Source organism: Balaenoptera musculus, chromosome X, assembly GCF_009873245.2.
Source record: "Balaenoptera musculus isolate JJ_BM4_2016_0621 chromosome X, mBalMus1.pri.v3, whole genome shotgun sequence".
Classification (NCBI taxonomy): Eukaryota; Metazoa; Chordata; class Mammalia; order Artiodactyla; family Balaenopteridae; genus Balaenoptera; species Balaenoptera musculus.
In genome coordinates this window covers 97,395,772-97,410,436 of record NC_045806.1, presented here as the reverse complement: position 1 = coordinate 97,410,436, position 14,665 = coordinate 97,395,772, and the positions used below count along the sequence as shown (strand labels likewise).

Below are 14,665 nucleotides of genomic sequence, written 5' to 3'. Positions count from 1 at the left end.
GTCCCCGTCACTTCCTCCCGCTGCCATAGTGGCCTAGACCCTCTCGGGCCTGCTCCTGAGCCCTTAAGCCAGTTCACGTAGCTGGATGAGAACAGCAGAGAGGCAAGCACGCAGGAAGCGGAGAAACCCAGGTCCTTGTGCCACCTCTAGCTCTGAATCAATGACCCGAGAGAGCTAGGATTCTACCCGACACGACCCAGATGGATGCCCGTCCCCAGGTGTGCAGACATGACAGGGTCCCGGTCGGTCGCCAGGACATGTGGGCCAGGCAACGTGGCCTCAAAACAACTCCCAGAGGGATGCGGAGATGGACCCACCGATGCACGGATTCCTTGGGATGTCTTTACCTGTGCGCTCCTACTGCCAAGGAGAAGCCCCAAAAGGAAGAGACACCACCTCCCCCAACCCCCCAGTAGGGCCAACCCCACTCGGAAGGCTTGGATGGCTCTCGGGCCTCCCTGGGCCTTTTTTGATCCGCAAAGGGCGGAGGGAGAGGCCGCGCTCGCAAGGGTGCTGGGCATTTCTGGAGCAACAGTGCCATCAAGCGGAAGCTTTTTGAGCACGGCCTCCAGCCCCTGCCTGTGGATACTGTGGGGAAGGCCTGTGTCTGTGACGGTAGGAGGGCTGGCTTTGGAGCACTCAGAGGATTCCCGGGCCGAACCTGGCCGCCGGGCACGCCTCCAGAGTAGGTGTGGAAGCGACACGCGGCGGGGTTCGGGGCCGGGCTCGCCCACCGAGGAGCCCCGGGCGGCCAGGCCCGCCGCGCTCCCCACCCTCGGGGCCGGGCCTCGGCAGCCGCGCCTCGGCAGCCGCCATGTTGAGGAACAAGGAGCTGAAGCTCCCACCCCAGGGCATCTGGCCCCTGGATCCTGGCTCTCCCTGCAGGAGCGAGGTCGGCCAGTGGGGTCCCTGGGGTCTCAGGGCCACCGGGGACCCAGGACCCGTGGCCGGTGCCCCGGCGGAGGCCCCGGGCCCAGCCACCGTGGACCACGGGGAAAGGGGAGGACGTGGCCGCCCTGTCCCCTGTCCGGGGCAGCACCCTGCACACAGCCTGGAGAACGTTTCCTCGTTAGTGCTTGCTCCCAGACGCAGACGAGGAAGAGTAATGCAGGGGCACACCGCACATTCCACTCTCAGTTCGAGCTGTGTTTCGGTTTGTTTACTTTTTGCTCCTGCCAAAGAGAGTCCGGGTCCCAGGCCCCGCAGGATCCCGTTGAGGCCCTTCCTGTGCCGTAGGACACAGGGTATCCAGGACCCACTCGCGATGGGATGGAAGTGGGCCACGATCGGTACGCAGAGAGGGACGGCACCGTCCGCAGCAGGGGGATCCAGGTCCGTTTTCCGCACTCGAGCTCACCTCGGGAACAGGAACTTTGCGGCCGGGGAACGCCCTGTTCCTCGGTCTCCCTCCCCGTGGAGGACCCGGCGGTCCTCTTGTTTGGGGAAGACTCCTGGGATTTTTCACAAGCGGCTCCACGTTCTGCAGGTGCAGCCGTTGGCCCTGGCCAGAGGGGCACACTGAGAGCACCTGCGGCCGGCGACCAGTCAGACCGCGTAGCTACGTCAGGACCCGGCCCCAAGGAAAGGCTCTGCCCACGTTAAGATCGCCTGACAACGTGTCGGGCGACTCACAGGCGTGCAAGGAAAGGGGCGCGGGGCGGGTTTCAGCACCCTCCCAGGAGGGGTACGTGCGGAGGGAGGGAGGGGTCCAGCCTGGAGACCTGCTCCCAGTCGGAAGCCCTCCCCCACACCGCACCCCGCCCCGGGACCCGACCCCCAAACCAGCCCACCACCCACCCCCGCCCGGGCAGGTAAGAGCTGGGCAAAGGGCAGGAACGAGCCGCCCCACGGCTCGTTCCAGAAGCGGCCTATCGGGTCAGCCGGGGACTCGAAGGCACCGCCGCGTGCCCAGGACTATGCACCTCGTTCCCGGCCTTGGCAGACAAGCTGGATGAGGGGTGGTCATGGGGGAGAGGGCAAGGGGGGGAGGCGTTTCTCTCAGTCCAACAGAGGTGAGCTTCAGGCAGCTTCTTCAGACCTCTTCGGCTTGATTCCCTGGCTGGGCTGCAGGTGCAAGCACAGGGCCGAGACCTGGAGAGCCGGGCCGGAATGCAAGCCGGGGCCTTTCCTTCTCCTCGCTGAACTGAGGCACAGGGCCTCGTGGGGAGAAAGCTGAAGCCCGCTGCAAATGCATGGCCCGGGGGTCCACTCGGCGGGGCTCTGCTCAGCTCCTCTCCTCTCGTGTCCTGCCCTCTCCTCTCCGGGAGCCGGGTCCGGGAGCCCTCGGGACGGATCGGGACGGGACAGGCCAGGCCAGGCCTGGGCCAGAATCCCGGAGACCCTGGGAGATGGCACCGCAGCCACCGATTAGACTCTTCGGCTCAGGTGAAGGGCTCCTTCTGCGGTGGCTCCTGCGTCCCGCCAGCGCCGTCCCCTTCTGGACTCGGACTGCCAGCTCTCGCTGGGCCTCGGGAGCCCTGGGCACTGGGTAGCCAGGCTCCACGTGTCGTCTCTGAGCTGGACGGAAGAAGGTCACTGGGCCCGCCTCGGCCGCTGCCGCCAAGGGCGGCAGAACTCCCGTTGCCCGCGGTGGTCTCTGGCTGGGCCGCACCGCGGCCCAGAGAGGCTTCCGGGGCCCTGGGCCCGCCCAGGCCGAACGTGCTCTGGCTCCGAGGGGAAGGGGCACGCGGCCAAATGCCCGCAGAACCCCGGCCTGGCCTCCTTCGGAGCAGCTTCCTCTAGGCCCGCCCAGACGTGGCGGCCACCAGGGTCCACCGAGACTCCACTTCCTGTAGCCCCACACGCCAGGCGGCCGGGCTGTGCGCCCTGTGCCACTGCCCGTCTCTGGAGCCTCCACGGCACCGCCGGGCCTTGGGCCATGCTTCCCGCCCCTTCCCAGGCGGGGCTCGGAGCTCTTGACTTCCCGGGGCCGCTGTCCAGTGTTCCCGACTTCAATCCCTTGTCACTCCTCCCCAGGAAGGGACGGTACAGGGTTCGCGGGATCGGCGGACCCGTTCCTCTTGATGGCAGTATTGCACCACGAACGGCAACCTGCCCTTCCCCTTCCCCTCCCCCAGGCCCTCTCCCTCTGCCCTTTGCCCAGGGAAAAACGAAATGCCAACCCCTGCCCAACATGGCAAAAGCAAGATGGCTCATCAACCTGGCCACTTCAGAGGGGCGCGCCTCAAAGTCTGGCCCTCCATCCTGCGGGGCCTCCTCTCTGTGGGGTCCTCTTAGCCTGCCTTTATGACTCCCCATCCAGGCACCCAGCCGTGGACCGGCAGCTGTGTCTTTAGCAACCCACATTTGCCTAGGACCTCGGGAAACACTCCGAGTGTGAGCACAGAGATCCGGTCACGTCCGGGCGGTGCCTGGCGAGGCACCTTCTCATCAGTCACCGAGGGGCAAGCAGCCCGACGCAAAGGGCCGGCAGCCCACAGGCACAGCCGCGGTGCAGGGCGAGCTCGGCCTCCCATGGCAAGACGATGGACGGCCCCCGAGGACCGGGCATTTCTTCCACGGCGGCCCGGGGGCGGGGGGTGGGAGTGGGGTTTGGTGTTCAGGCGTGGACGGTGGCACACACGGGTCAGTCGGAAGGGCGGCCGGGCGCTGCCCCAGAGACGCCGGAGCGGGTCAGTCTCCTGACACCGCCCAGGGGAAGGCCAGGCATGGGAAGACACCCCCGGGGTGGGTGTGTGGGTGGGTGTAGGCTCCCGCCAGCTCGCTGTGCTTTACACCTCGGAGCGACTGGGAGCCACCGGGGACTCCTCTTCAGTTTCTTTCCGGTGCACTGGGGAAGGTGGTTTAGACACAGGTTCCTGCCCTTAAGCGTCCTCTCAGCGCCTGCCTGGTTGCGCTGACTTGGGTGGAGGGCGGGGTGGGCCACTGGGGGCACTGCCGCCACCGGCCCCACCCATGTTGGCTGAAGGAACACACTCTGGATGCCAAGTGCTCCGGGGGCACGAGGCCTTGGAAAGAGAAGAGAGCCCTGGTCCACCGCCGCCTCGGGAAGCACCACGCGTCCTCCGTGTTGGAAAGAACCGGAGGCACGGGACGGGACGGGACGGGACATGATCGCGTCTTCTCTCCTTCCCCCTCGGTTTTGTTGTTGTTGTTGTTGTTGTTGTTTTAATTATTTATTTATTTTTGGCTGTGTTGGGTCTTCGTTTCTGTGCGAGGGCTTTCTCCAGTTGCGGCCAGTGGGGGCCACTCTTCATCGCGGTGCGCGGGCCTCTCACTGTCGCGGCCTCTCCCGTTGCGGAGCACAGGCTCCAGATGCGCAGGCTCAGTAGTTGTGGCTCACGGGGCTTAGTTGCTCCGCGGCATGTGGGATCTTCCCAGACTAGGGCTCGAACCCGTGTCCCCTGCATTGGCAGGCAGATTCTTGACCACTGCGCCACCAGGGAAGCCCCCTTCCCTCAGTTTTGCCTCAGCACGCCTTCCTCTCTTTCTCTAACTCCGAATCTGCTGTGCCCCCGGGCCTTGGCAATTCTTTCAAGCCGCGGTACTGAGGTGCGTCGAGGAGAGAAAACCCAAAAGAGCCCCACCGTGCTGAGTGCACGTCTTCCGGGACCCTCGCCCCACGCCGGGGGACTTGACTCGACGCCCAGATATTACCGTGAAAGGCTCCTGGGATGGCCAAACAGGGTCCTGTGGAAGGCAGGGTCACCCCAGAAATGCCACGCTGCCCTTGCTGCTCGAACCCTGCCTCCGCCCTTTGGTAACCACGAAACGTCAGCCACGCCGCCGACCCGTGTGCCGTGACGCCTCGCTAAACCACGGCGCCACACGCTCACCAGCCCGCCTGGAGAAGCCTTCAATTACTTTGAGCCCAGGGTAGGAGGCGTCCTCCTCACGGCAAGACTGTTTCAACAGAAGACAGGAGGGAGCAGGAAGAAACAGAGACAGAAAGAAAACACCTCCGGCTGCTGGTCACGCACCCACTCAGGCGACATTTCCCACACGGAAGAAGGGACGTACACCTCCTGAAAGGCCCCACACCGTCAAGTTCCTTGGTTTGTCAAGAGGCAGACTTGCGGAGCGCAAGGAGCCCTACAGCGGGCTGCCCCGAGCCAAACCTCCACGCCGCCCAGCGGGCGCCCCCTCTTCATAATCCCGCAAGGGCACGTTCCCGAGTCCTTCCTGGCTTGGTGGAGGGCCATGGTGGAGAGAGCTGGGCCCAAGAGCGATCAGGAGAGGACGGGAGGAACAGCCATCACGGGCTCCACTCAAAGCACAGGAGGCAAAAGGCCCACGAGGCCTGGCTCTCCCTCACACGGTCTCCCACCGCCGGCCCCCACGTCGGGCTGGGCTGGCACTGCTGCTTCTCGGGGGTGAGGTGGGGCGCCGAGTGATCACATCACGGGCGGTTGGCTTCACGGAGCCTGGAGCCCAGACCGGGTCCCGGTGCCGGTGCAAGCGGCCCGGGCCCGATCCCTTTCCACTCTCCCCGCTCCCGCAGGACACTGACCTCAAATGCTACGGACCGATCACCTAGGGTAACCGTACACAGATGCTCGAGATGCTCGTCCATGCACCTCTTTCTTCTGGCTCCCCAGTCAGGACCTGACTCGAGAGCCTTTCCTACCATGGCCAAGAACTCCGGCACGGTACACCCGTGTCCCCGTGCCACGATCCCACCTGGGAGTCCCTGCTTCTTGAGCCTTGCTGAACGAACTACCAGAATCACTGACTTTTTCCTATGGTGAAATAGACTCTTTCGGAAGAGGGAAGGGAAGAGAACACAGAGCTCGCACTCACCCAGAACACCAGCGCCTGGAGATGACCGACGTCCCCGATTTCCCTCCTCCTCCTTTCCTTCCGCTCTGCCTCCTCTGCAACGAGAGACAGCCGAACGCCCATCACTCAGTGTGGCACCGCCACGGTGCTTGTGAACGACGGGGGGGGGGGGGAGGAGGGGGGGAGGAGGGGAGGAGGGGAGGAGGGGGAGGAGGGGGAGGAGGGGGAGGAGGGGGAGGAGGGGAGGAGGGGAGGAGGGGAGGAGGGGGAGGAGGGGGAGGAGGGGAGGAGGGGGAGGAGGGGGAGGAGGGGGAGGGGGAGGGGGAGGAGGGGGAGGAGGGGGGAGGGGGGGGAGGAGGGGGGAGGAGGGGGGAGGGTCCGCATACACCCCCGCCCGCGCAACCTCGAGAGAGAGTGCCTTCGGTTCCTATTCCTACCGGCACCCCCGGGTCAACCAAAAACTTCCAAACAAGGCGCAAGTGTGAAGAATCAACTCCACTCGTCCTTCGGAAATGGCACGGATGCCATCCGAGGCAGGGGGGGCCGTCAGACGGAAGCAGTTTGTACACAAAGAAGCGTGTCCGGTGAAACCCTTGATCCCGTCATCCTCCAAAATCTCTTTCCGGTGGGAAGCACAGCCATCACCCTGGCGTTTACAGGCGCGGAGCTCGTCTCCTCGGCTCTGCACCCGTGGGACTATGGCGGGACAACCCCAGGTATCTTGGCAAGCCTGCGCGCGTCCTCCACAACTGACCAGCCGTTCCTAGGACGCGTGGGTCAACGGGCACCGACTCGTCTCCCCTCTGGCCGCACACAGGTCCACCGCATGGACTTTCCGGGCGTAAGGGCACGTGCTCTGGGACGTGGCCCACTGGAGATTTACCCTGCTCCTCTCCTCTGGGTGGACGCTGACGCCGGAAAACGTACCCTGGTCACGCTCACCCGCACCCTGGTAACGACGACTCAGTGGCCCGCGCCTCACAGCCAGTTCCGTGGGAGACAGAAGAGGAGAGGAAGGAACAAGGCGGAAGCCTAGCGTCCAAAGAGGAGGGGCACGTGAGATACCCTATGCTCCTGCCTCCAGGCACAGACAAGGGTACCCTACCCTGGGCAGCTGTCCGAAAAGAAACGGAGGGGACCTAGCAGGACACGGCGTTGACTCCGCACAGACGTGCCAACGCCACGGCACGCCTATAGTGCCGTGAGAGCAGCCAAAAGGGCAGAAGACCACCTATCGCTACGTGAGCCCGGTGGGGTCAGGGAGCAGGCGACATGCACACAGCCCTCTGCGGCCCGTTGCTTTCCCCTGCATTCAACCCCGGGCGCGTACATACGCACGCAAAAAGGACGTGTGCTTCCCTCCGCAGACGGGGCGGACAACTTGGGAGCGGCCATCGAGCAACGGTGAGGGCTTTGGCTTTGACTGGGAGAAAGTCCTATCCACAGAGGCACCCCCGAGGCGGTTACAGGGAAGAAGTACAAGAGAAGGGACGTTCTGTACACGCTCTATAAGCGTACATACACGTGCTTACACACGACGCACGCATGATACACACGCGCGCCCACGCACACGTTTGTGTACCTGCGTGTTTACGAATGAACGAGTGGAGCAGGGAGCGAGTGAATGAGGCGACGAACGAGTGGGGGGTCTGAGGCTAGAGTACAGACACAGTCCCATGGAGAGCTCCCCAGAAGGGTCTGCTGAACAGACGGCCCTCCCCAAGGTCATCTGTCTGTGTGGATGGAGGGGAGCCACTGGGATCTACACCTGTCCCAGCAACTCCAAACCACCTCCCTGCACCCCCTACCCCGGGCACTCCATGGCAGAGTGACTGCCTGACACCCCTGGAGGTGAGCAGGGGCAATCTGCCCCAGCTCCCTGGGTCCCCGTCACTTCCTCCCGCTGCCATAGTGGCCTAGACCCTCTCGGGCCTGCTCCTGAGCCCTTAAGCCAGTTCACGTAGCTGGATGAGAACAGCAGAGAGGCAAGCACGCAGGAAGCGGAGAAACCCAGGTCCTTGTGCCACCTCTAGCTCTGAATCAATGACCCGAGAGAGCTAGGATTCTACCCGACACGACCCAGATGGATGCCCGTCCCCAGGTGTGCAGACATGACAGGGTCCCGGTCGGTCGCCAGGACATGTGGGCCAGGCAACGTGGCCTCAAAACAACTCCCAGAGGGATGCGGAGATGGACCCACCGATGCACGGATTCCTTGGGATGTCTTTACCTGTGCGCTCCTACTGCCAAGGAGAAGCCCCAAAAGGAAGAGACACCACCTCCCCCAACCCCCCAGTAGGGCCAACCCCACTCGGAAGGCTTGGATGGCTCTCGGGCCTCCCTGGGCCTTTTTTGATCCGCAAAGGGCGGAGGGAGAGGCCGCGCTCGCAAGGGTGCTGGGCATTTCTGGAGCAACAGTGCCATCAAGCGGAAGCTTTTTGAGCACGGCCTCCAGCCCCTGCCTGTGGATACTGTGGGGAAGGCCTGTGTCTGTGACGGTAGGAGGGCTGGCTTTGGAGCACTCAGAGGATTCCCGGGCCGAACCTGGCCGCCGGGCACGCCTCCAGAGTAGGTGTGGAAGCGACACGCGGCGGGGTTCGGGGCCGGGCTCGCCCACCGAGGAGCCCCGGGCGGCCAGGCCCGCCGCGCTCCCCACCCTCGGGGCCGGGCCTCGGCAGCCGCCATGTTGAGGAACAAGGAGCTGAAGCTCCCACCCCAGGGCATCTGGCCCCTGGATCCTGGCTCTCCCTGCAGGAGCGAGGTCGGCCAGTGGGGTCCCTGGGGTCTCAGGGCCACCGGGGACCCAGGACCCGTGGCCGGTGCCCCGGCGGAGGCCCCGGGCCCAGCCACCGTGGACCACGGGGAAAGGGGAGGACGTGGCCGCCCTGTCCCCTGTCCGGGGCAGCACCCTGCACACAGCCTGGAGAACGTTTCCTCGTTAGTGCTTGCTCCCAGACGCAGACGAGGAAGAGTAATGCAGGGGCACACCGCACATTCCACTCTCAGTTCGAGCTGTGTTTCGGTTTGTTTACTTTTTGCTCCTGCCAAAGAGAGTCCGGGTCCCAGGCCCCGCAGGATCCCGTTGAGGCCCTTCCTGTGCCGTAGGACACAGGGTATCCAGGACCCACTCGCGATGGGATGGAAGTGGGCCACGATCGGTACGCAGAGAGGGACGGCACCGTCCGCAGCAGGGGGATCCAGGTCCGTTTTCCGCACTCGAGCTCACCTCGGGAACAGGAACTTTGCGGCCGGGGAACGCCCTGTTCCTCGGTCTCCCTCCCCGTGGAGGACCCGGCGGTCCTCTTGTTTGGGGAAGACTCCTGGGATTTTTCACAAGCGGCTCCACGTTCTGCAGGTGCAGCCGTTGGCCCTGGCCAGAGGGGCACACTGAGAGCACCTGCGGCCGGCGACCAGTCAGACCGCGTAGCTACGTCAGGACCCGGCCCCAAGGAAAGGCTCTGCCCACGTTAAGATCGCCTGACAACGTGTCGGGCGACTCACAGGCGTGCAAGGAAAGGGGCGCGGGGCGGGTTTCAGCACCCTCCCAGGAGGGGTACGTGCGGAGGGAGGGAGGGGTCCAGCCTGGAGACCTGCTCCCAGTCGGAAGCCCTCCCCCACACCGCACCCCGCCCCGGGACCCGACCCCCAAACCAGCCCACCACCCACCCCCGCCCGGGCAGGTAAGAGCTGGGCAAAGGGCAGGAACGAGCCGCCCCACGGCTCGTTCCAGAAGCGGCCTATCGGGTCAGCCGGGGACTCGAAGGCACCGCCGCGTGCCCAGGACTATGCACCTCGTTCCCGGCCTTGGCAGACAAGCTGGATGAGGGGTGGTCATGGGGGAGAGGGCAAGGGGGGGAGGCGTTTCTCTCAGTCCAACAGAGGTGAGCTTCAGGCAGCTTCTTCAGACCTCTTCGGCTTGATTCCCTGGCTGGGCTGCAGGTGCAAGCACAGGGCCGAGACCTGGAGAGCCGGGCCGGAATGCAAGCCGGGGCCTTTCCTTCTCCTCGCTGAACTGAGGCACAGGGCCTCGTGGGGAGAAAGCTGAAGCCCGCTGCAAATGCATGGCCCGGGGGTCCACTCGGCGGGGCTCTGCTCAGCTCCTCTCCTCTCGTGTCCTGCCCTCTCCTCTCCGGGAGCCGGGTCCGGGAGCCCTCGGGACGGATCGGGACGGGACAGGCCAGGCCAGGCCTGGGCCAGAATCCCGGAGACCCTGGGAGATGGCACCGCAGCCACCGATTAGACTCTTCGGCTCAGGTGAAGGGCTCCTTCTGCGGTGGCTCCTGCGTCCCGCCAGCGCCGTCCCCTTCTGGACTCGGACTGCCAGCTCTCGCTGGGCCTCGGGAGCCCTGGGCACTGGGTAGCCAGGCTCCACGTGTCGTCTCTGAGCTGGACGGAAGAAGGTCACTGGGCCCGCCTCGGCCGCTGCCGCCAAGGGCGGCAGAACTCCCGTTGCCCGCGGTGGTCTCTGGCTGGGCCGCACCGCGGCCCAGAGAGGCTTCCGGGGCCCTGGGCCCGCCCAGGCCGAACGTGCTCTGGCTCCGAGGGGAAGGGGCACGCGGCCAAATGCCCGCAGAACCCCGGCCTGGCCTCCTTCGGAGCAGCTTCCTCTAGGCCCGCCCAGACGTGGCGGCCACCAGGGTCCACCGAGACTCCACTTCCTGTAGCCCCACACGCCAGGCGGCCGGGCTGTGCGCCCTGTGCCACTGCCCGTCTCTGGAGCCTCCACGGCACCGCCGGGCCTTGGGCCATGCTTCCCGCCCCTTCCCAGGCGGGGCTCGGAGCTCTTGACTTCCCGGGGCCGCTGTCCAGTGTTCCCGACTTCAATCCCTTGTCACTCCTCCCCAGGAAGGGACGGTACAGGGTTCGCGGGATCGGCGGACCCGTTCCTCTTGATGGCAGTATTGCACCACGAACGGCAACCTGCCCTTCCCCTTCCCCTCCCCCAGGCCCTCTCCCTCTGCCCTTTGCCCAGGGAAAAACGAAATGCCAACCCCTGCCCAACATGGCAAAAGCAAGATGGCTCATCAACCTGGCCACTTCAGAGGGGCACGCCTCAAAGTCTGGCCCTCCATCCTGCGGGGCCTCCTCTCTGTGGCGTCTCAGCGCAGTGTGCTTGGCATCTGGGAATGAGTTCCTCTTGATGGCAGTGTTGCACCAGAAATGCCATCCTGCCCTTCCTCACCACCCCCTCCCCCGTCTCCTAGACCTGGCCTTGTGCCCCGTTGTGAGGGGAAAAATACACCAACTCCAGTCCAACCTGCCTCCAACATGGCGGCTCACCGTTTTGGCCAAATTTGGGTAGCACTTCCACATTTGGATGAGCAGAGCCTCATCCCTGTTTGGTCCTCTTAGCCTGCCTCCTGGCCAGAAAAGGAAAGGTTCCTCATCCAGGTAGCTAGCAGTGGATCTGAACCTATTCCCTATCCGTTCCTGTGTGTTTAGCACTGGAGTAGGGCAAGAGACCTCAGCAGATGCACCACACGTGGTCCTAGCCCCTGCTTACTAGTGCTAGCTGAGGTACAGTCTAGAGTCACAGAGAGGCCAGCCTGATGGTTTTACACACAGGTCAGTCCAGAGGAGGTAGATTCCATATCTGAGACACCAAAGGAACCAGTGTTGGTGGAGGGTCACTCTGTTTACCACTGTTTAACACAATGCCAGGAATTAAATATAAATTGCTCTAAATCAGTGTTAAAAGCCCTATCTTTAGGTAATGCCAAGTCTAGCATTTCCTTTTTAAAAACATTTTATGGCTTCCCCCACCCACCCACCCAATCACTAATGTATTTGTTCTGCCTCATAAAAGAACAAATAATATCAGTGGAAGTCTCTCCAGAAGAAAATCATCAGTATTTGGTAACCTTTTGTTTCAACAGGGAAGATGTTTATCCCTTTTACTAGGCAATGCAAAGGAAGGGTAATGCAAATATATTACGGTTGTTTTGTTTTGACCCTTTTAATAATGTCTGGGTCTTAATCTCCAGAGTTTCTTAAGCCCATCTTGTTATGTATTGGGAAGGATGTCTCTACCCTTTCATTATACATTTATTGAGATATTCATCCTCTTCTGGAATCACCGGATCAAAGTCTGTTATCAATACTTCTTGTCCATCATGATCAACTGAGCCCCTAATTCCTTGTTTCCAATTGATTTCAAGTTCCTCCTGTTTGGAAAGACACCTGGGACCTCAAGCAGACAGGCCTCTTTATATGTCCGGGTGTTAACTTTGGTCAAAAGGGCACAGTTATATCACCTTGCTCACAGCCTTGGGTAGGGAGTTTGTGTGGGTCAGGACCTAGTCACTGGCTTAATAAATAGGAGGGGCTCAGCATCCTTTCCACTTAACATTAACTTGCAAAATGTTTAGAAATCTTAGAAGTGTGTAAAAAAAGGGAAATCAAGGGTTTCGGTATCCCTATAACGAGGTGTTTTAAAAAATTAGTGACACTAGACTGCAACAGTGCGCCTAAGAGGGAAAACATTTCAGAGACATTGATTTTTAACTTCTTCTTCCCCGACTTTACCCACCCAGTGCTCAAAAATCCAACACTCGGAGGGGTACGTTTCACAAAGTTCTAACCTTTCGAAGGGTTGATTACAATATGGAAAATATACCATTCACTGAAACCGAGAAAATTAACAAAAGTCCTGACAATCAAGTGCTCTACGAATGTTTTTTATAAGCCAATTCCATAAATAAATATCCAGTTAGAAACAAAGTTTACAGGATTTTAAATTATCAATGGTGAAAGATTATATGCTTAGGGTAATGTTAATACACACATGGAAATCTACAGGAGGAACACTTTAAAATTCCCGTAGGACAGACAAGTAGACGTAAACAAGAATAAAGATGTACTACATTCTCGGATAAACAGACTTAGACTCAAGAACATTAACAATTCTTCATCAGTTAATCAAGCAATCCATTCTAATCCCAAAGAAAATCCAAAAGGCTTTTGAACACTTTGTTATTTTCCACTGTTAATAAGGGAAAACAAACAGGCAGAGATATCCAGGAGAGTTATGACAATGAATAGCCATGTTGTGAGAGAACTAGTCATACCACATGTGAAAATATATAGTAGAACACAAAGTTCAAGAATAGACCTGAAGACATACAAGAATTTAGTATACACTGAGGCAGCCTCCCAAATCAATGAGAGTACAGACAGCCTTGGGACAAAGTGATACCCATCTAGAATAGGCTCATAGTTCCACACCTCTCACAATAAACCACGATGAACTGTACAGGCATCCAAGAATTAAAGGTACAATGCACAGAACCATACAACTACTAGAAGAAGTAATGGGCAAGATTCCTTTATAGCTCGGGAGCAGGAAAAGCCTTTTGTACGCCTGACCCAAAAATCCATTAAAAAAACAAAAAGGATAAATGTGAACACCTAAAATTTACCATGCTAACGAAAAAAGCATAATCGAAGTTAGAAAAGCATTGATAAACGGGAAAAAAGTATTTAATTCACATCAGTAGTCTTCCTAACATAGAGAACAAGCTTCTAGATATCGTTTAAGAGTAACAACCAAGAGAAAAAGACATTACTAGTTCACAGAAAAAGAGCCACAAAAGGCTCTTAAATATACCAAAAGATTCCCCAGCCGCACATATAAAGGAAATACAAACAAAAACTACACTATAACTTCATACAAAGTATGAGTTCCCAACCAAGACCTGCCCTTTCAGAGGGGCCTGTATTACCTGCCATTTCCTCACCTCTCTTGAGTCTGACTTGTCTCAAATCCCCTTTACCCATGAAATGGTTATAATCCCACTGTAAACAAAGTACAGTCCTTTATATGAAAATCCCTGACCCTTTAATTTCGATTGCCCTCTCATGCCATCAAATGTCTACAGAAGTTCTTCGAATTTTTAAATTTTGGTAATAAGGCCAATCTTCTGCCAATTATCAGTAACAAGAAACAAGCATTTGCACGAACACGCACCCTTAACAGTGTCATAAAAAAAACGGTGGTTTTTTTTCCTTTTGGAGTTTTTTGTCCACATATAATTTGCTCCCCTTATTCATATTTTGTATTATTACCATGAACTTTTATCTTTGATAACCTGAAATTATTTCTTTAAAAAGCTTCATTGCTTCTTTCATTAATAAAAGGCCTCCTGTTACTGCACAGAACTGTAAATAGATAAAAAACATTAACCACCAGTATTCCCATCACTTGCAGAGACCCTGAAAATCTGGGGGTTTAATCTTCCATGTGGTTAAATGCATACGTGAAAATGGAGCTAGAACTTTTTTAGGTCAAAAATTCATGAAAGGAAATGTTACTTCTCTAGGGATACATTCCGGGGAGCCCAGTCCCTGTCGGCAGCGCACTCAATCCCACCCAACCAAGCCGACCCTCCTGCGGCCACGTAAGTGGGGAGGGAAGGAAGAAGGAGCTGGCGGCCCCGCGCTCTCCTCCTGCCCTCCCCGCCCTCTGGCCACAGGGAACCGCTTCCCTAGGGGCTCTACTTGGACGCTCTCCCTACTGGCGCCAGGGCACAGAACTCAGGCGGCGGTACAATCCCGGCGCCCACGCTCAGCCAGCCTCGCCTAAACGCCGGAGCCCGGCCGGGCCCACGCGGCGCCCCCTCGGCCCGTCCCCGCCTCCCCCCGAGCCGGCCAGGATGCAGCGACCATTGGCCTACGGCGCACGCCAGGCATAGGCTGCCCAGACGCTAGAGGACGGGGAGGGTCCCCGGGATCAGAAAGGCTGCCGGACGGAGCCCAGCCCTCGGCCCCGCGTCGCCCCGCGTCAGGGAAAGGAAACGAAGGAGGCTGAGTGGACCCACCTGGCTGAGGCCACGCTCCGGCGGGACAAACCCGGTCAGCTCTGAACCTTGCGCGGGGGCCGGCGGGACTCGACGGCGCCCCACGCCCACCCCTGCCGTAAAGCGGCGCC

General features: G+C 59.8%; 1 long non-coding RNA gene across 1 annotated transcript in view; it reads right to left on the bottom strand.

Annotated features, from left to right (window-relative positions):
- Positions 1-14,658, bottom strand: part of LOC118888670 — a 165,762-nt gene extending 151,104 nt beyond the window's left edge. Inside the window, exons 1-2 of the long non-coding RNA XR_005018343.1 lie at positions 14,556-14,658; positions 5,761-5,834 (exon numbers count right to left, since the gene is read on the bottom strand). This is a non-coding gene — a long non-coding RNA (uncharacterized LOC118888670). The remainder of the gene's footprint in view (positions 1-5,760; positions 5,835-14,555) is intronic.
- Between the last annotated feature and the right edge of the window lie 7 nt (positions 14,659-14,665).